The sequence below is a fragment of the Dendrobates tinctorius genome, unplaced genomic scaffold (assembly GCF_039654945.1).
Source record: "Dendrobates tinctorius isolate UK_male_01 unplaced genomic scaffold, ASM3965494v1 ptg000462l, whole genome shotgun sequence".
NCBI classification, from domain to species: Eukaryota; Metazoa; Chordata; class Amphibia; order Anura; family Dendrobatidae; genus Dendrobates; species Dendrobates tinctorius.
The window spans coordinates 27,501-32,500 of record NW_027362124.1 but is presented as its reverse complement, the minus strand read 5'-3'; the positions used below and the strand labels follow the sequence as shown (position 1 = coordinate 32,500).

Here is a 5,000-nt window from a genome sequence, read left to right as displayed (position 1 = left end):
CACTTTGATTTGCACAAACCTTAAATTATCTCTCAGATGAAGCCTTTTACCATGCAATGCAAATCTTTATCAACTACTGGATGAACAGTTTTCTAACAGTATAAGTTTTGCAATTTATTTTTTTCACACTTTTTCCAAGTAACAGATACAGCAATCTTTTTACTAGCCACTTTTCATCAACATTTCAAACTGTCCTAGCTGTGATATCGTGGAAATGTTGGTAAATTTGTGGAATGAAAGGTTATAAGATATCAATTTACCATTGTGTATGATTGCAGATTTGCACTGCAGCTTTGGAGCCTGTTTTCGCCATCGTTCACGATTTCATATGCGTTATTCAGCACAACAAGCCGCAGCCATGATTGCGTCATGGTTGGTTCCATGGTGTAATGGTTAGCACCATTTTTATGATGAAACAAGCAATTTAAAATCCACATAATAATAGACAAAAAAAGAGTTCAAGGACTCATGGTCAAAGCTGTCAATATCAATCATTGTCTATGTCATACCAAGCAATCTCATACTCTGTGACTTGAGTCAATATTCACATAACACTCTTTCCAAGTGGGTGAATCTGACAAGGATTTGAAGCCAAAATGGCTGCAGGAAGTGTTTTCGATTTTTCTCTAAGCCATCTTTTCTTGTGTTTTCCAGAATTTCCTAAAGTGCCTTATAAACATTTTTGGTGGTGTTTTTCTAAAAATTCTTTTCGGCGTCTTTTGAATGTGTTTTGTGGCTTTTTTTGTAGCACACAAAAGTCAATCAGGACCCTTTATAGGGTCTTTCGAACCTTACCCTTGACTTGTATTATAGGTATGGAGCTGTTCAAAGTGAAAAACAGCTGAAGATTGATATGGTAATTTCAGTTAACCGCTGGACATTTTTGGAAACTTGAGATGGTTAATAGACGCTCCAAATCCTGATCAAATGAACATCAAGTCTTTTTTACTTGGAAATGATTATGTTCAGTCTTCTCAGCATTTTTGTATTATTTTTAAGGATGTTTTTGGAGCTGACTGACTCCAAATCCACATTATGAAGAGGGAAAAGCATTAAACTGTGAATGGTTCCCATTGATGATGACTTTAAATCAGATTTTTGCATTTTACTGAGACCTTCTTTTTCTTTTCTATTTCTGAGATGTCTTCCAGAGGGTTGATCTCTGAGCTTGATCATGGTGCTATTAGAAAACGTGTGTGAAACTCATAACAGCTTGACGTCTGAGTAGTTGTGGCCGAGTGGTTAAGGCGATGGGCTAGAAATCCATTGGGGTCTCCCCGCGCAGGTGCAAATCCTGCCGACTACGTCTATGTTTAAAATAACTTTTTGACCTTTTCTCTTTGTTGTTCAATTTGCATGTTTACTAGTCTATTCCCCATGACAGTGATCTGTGATGGAGCGAGTTTCTAGGACCAAACTGACTTTATATTTGACTGTTCTTTAGATAATCTATTCTGGAGCAACATTACATGTGTGACTTGCCGCTAATCAAAAGAAGCATCGTGGGTGCCATCAGGTAAGAGGTTTTTCTCTTGATCTTGTCCAGCAGCCACAGACCGCTGTCCCGGCTAATGGACTGGGACATGCACTTTGATTTGCACAAACCTTAAATTATCTCTCAGATGAAGCCTTTTACCATGCAATGCTAATCTTTATCGACTACTGGATGAACAGTTTTCTAACAGTATAAGTTTTGCAATTTATTTTTTTCACACTTTTTCCAAGTAACAGATACAGCAATCTTTTTACTAGCCACTTTTCATCAACATTTCAAACTGTCCTAGCTGTGATATCGTGGAAATGTTGGTAAATTTTTGGAATGAAAGGTTATAAGATATCAATTTACCATTGTGTATGATTGCAGATTTGCACTGCAGCTTTGGAGCCTGTTTTCGCCATCGTTCACGATTTCATATGCTTTATTCAGCACAACAAGCCGCAGCCATAGCTATGTCATGGTTGGTTCCATGGTGTAATGGTTAGCACTCTGGACTTTGAATCCAGTGATCTGAGTTCAGATCACAGTGGAACCTGGGCACACATTTCGATTTTTCCATCTGCACTCAGATCGACGATTTAAAATCCACATAATAAAAGACAAAAAAAGAGTTCAAGGATTCATGGTCGAAGCTGTCAATATCACTCATTGTCTATGTCATAACAAGCAATCTCATACTCTGTGACTTGAGTCAATATTCACATAACACTCTTTCCAAGTGGGTGAATCTGACAAGGATTTGAAGCCAAAATGGTTTCAGGAAGTGTTTTTGATTTTTCTCTAAGCCATCTTTTCTTGTGTTTTCCAGAATTTCCTAAAGTGCCTTATAAACCTTTTTGGTGGTGTTTTTCTAAAAATTCTTTTCGGCGTCTTTTGAATGTGTTTTGTGGCTTCTTTTGTAGCACACAAAAGTCAATCAGGACCCTTTATAGGGTCTTTCGAACCTTACCGTTGACTTGTATTACAGGTATGGAGCTGTTCAAAGTGAAAAACATCTGAAGATTGATATGGTAATTTCAGTTAACCGCTGGACATTTTTGGAAACTTGAGATGGTTAATAGATGCTCCAAAGCCTGATCAAATGAACATCAAGTCTTTTTTACTTGGAAATGATTATGTTCAGTCTTCTCAGCATTTTCGGATTATTTTTAAGGATGTTTTTGGAGCTGACTGACTCCAAATCCACATTATGAAGAGGGAAAAGCTTTAAACTGTGAATGGTTCCCATTGATGATGACTTTAAATCAGATTTTTGCATTTTACTGAGACCTTGTATTTTCTTTTCATTTTCTGAGATGTCTTCCAGAGGGTTGATCACTGAGCGTGATCATGGTGCAATAACTTGGTGCAATAGTTTTCTAATAAGAAAACATGTGTGAAGCTCATAACAGCTTGACATCCGAGTAGTCGTGGCCGAGTGGTTAAGGCGATGGACTTGAAATCCATTGGGTTCTCCCCGCGCAGGTACAAATCCTGCCGACTACGTCTATGTTTCAATAACTTTTTGACCTTTTATCTTTTTTGTTCAATTTGCATGTTTACTATTCTATTCCCCATGACAGTGATCTGTGATGGAGCGAGTTTCTAGGACCAAACTGACTTTATCTTTGATTGTTCTTTAGATAATCTATTCTGGAGCAACATTACATGTGCGACTTGTCGCCAATCAAAAGAAACACCGTGGGTGCCATCAGGTAAGAGGTTTTTCTCTTGATCTTGTCCAGCAGCCACAGACCGCTGTCCTGGCTAATGGACTGGGACATGCACTTTGATTTGCACAAACCTTAAATTATCTCTCAGATGAAGCCTTTTACCATGCAATGCTAATCTTTATCGACTACTGGATGAACAGTTTTCTAACAGTATAAGTTTTGCAATTTATTTTTTTCACACTTTTTCCAAGTAACAGATACAGCAATCTTTTTACTAGCCACTTTTCATCAACATTTCAAACTGCACTAGCTGTGATATCGTGGAAATGTTGGTAAATTTGTGGAACGAAAGGTTATAAGATATCAATTTACCATTGTGTATGATTGCAGATTTGCACTGCAGCTTTGGAGCCTGTTTTCGCCATCGTTCACGATTTCATATGCTTTATTCAGCAAAACAAGCTGCAGCCATGATTGCGTCATGGTTGGTTCCATGGTGTAATGGTTAGCACTCTGGACTTTGGATCCAGTGATCTGAGTTGAAATCTCAGTAGAACCTCAGCACACATTTTGATTTTTCCATCTGCACTCAGATCGACGATGCCCAATGTTTATGATGAAACAAGCAATTTAAAATACACATAATAAAAGACAAAAAAAGAGTTCAAGGATTCATGGAATACCATGGTCAAAGCTGTCAATCAAGTAGGATTAGCAAAAATTAAAATTGTCTGTCACTCATTGTCTATGTCATACGAAGCAATCTCATACTCTGTGACTTGAGTCAATATTCACATAACACTCTTTCCAAGTGGGTGAATCTGACAAGGATTTGAAGCCAAAATGGCTTCAGGAAGAGTTTTTGATTTTTCTCTAAGCCATCTTTTCTTGTGTTTTCCAGAATTTCCTAAAGTGCCTTATAAACATTTTTGGTGGTGTTTTTCTAAAAATTCTTTTCGGCGTCTTTTGAATGTGTTTTGTGGCTTTTTTTGTAGCACACAAAAGTCAATCAGGACCCTTTATAGGGTCTTTCGAACCTTACCCTTGACTTGTATTATAGGTATGGAGCTGTTCAAAGTGAAAAACAGCTGAAGATTGATATGGTAATTTCAGTTAACCGCTGGACATTTTTGGAAACTTGAGATGGTTAATAGATGCTCCAAAGCCTGATCAAATGAACATCAAGTCTTTTTTACTTGGAAATGATTATGTTCAGTCTTCTCAGCATTTTTGGATTATTTTTAAAGATGTTTTTGGAGCTGACTGACTCCAAATCCACATTATGAAGAGGGAAAAGCTTTAAACTGTGAATGGTTCCCATTGATGATGACTTTAAATCAGATTTTTGCATTTTACTGAGACCTTGTATTTTCTTTTCATTTTCTGAGATGTCTTCCAGAGGGTTGATCACTGAGCTTGATCATGGTGCTATTAGAAAACATGTGTGAAACTCATAACAGCTTGACGTCCGAGTAGTCGTGGCCGAGTGGATAAGGCGATGGACTAGAAATCTCACCGCGCAGGTTCATATCCTGCCGACTACGTCTATGATTCAAAAACTTTTTTACCTTTTATCTTTGTTGTTCTATTTGCATGTATACTAGTCTATTCCCCATGACAGTGATCTGTGATGGAGCGAGTTTCTAGGACCAAACTGACTTTATCTTTGACTGTTCTTTAGATAATCTTTTCTGGAGCAACATTACATTTGCGACTTGCCGCTAATCAAAAGAAGCACCGTGGGTGCCATCAGGTAAGAGGTTTTTCTCTTGATCTTGTCCAGCAGCCACAGACCGCTGTCCTGGCTAATGGACTGGGACATGCACTTTGATTTGCACAAACCTTAAATT

The 5,000-nt window shown here is 37.8% G+C and overlaps 2 non-coding genes across 2 annotated transcripts; both read left to right on the top strand.

Annotated features, from left to right (window-relative positions):
• The first annotated feature begins 1,224 nt into the window (after positions 1 to 1,224).
• On the top strand, positions 1,225 to 1,306 carry TRNAS-AGA (transfer RNA serine (anticodon AGA)). Its single transcript has one exon. It is a non-coding gene; the product is annotated as a tRNA-Ser (tRNA).
• A 1,595-nt stretch (positions 1,307 to 2,901) lies between these two features.
• On the top strand, positions 2,902 to 2,983 carry TRNAS-UGA (transfer RNA serine (anticodon UGA)). The gene has a single exon. It is a non-coding gene; the product is annotated as a tRNA-Ser (tRNA).
• The last annotated feature ends 2,017 nt before the right edge of the window (positions 2,984 to 5,000 follow it).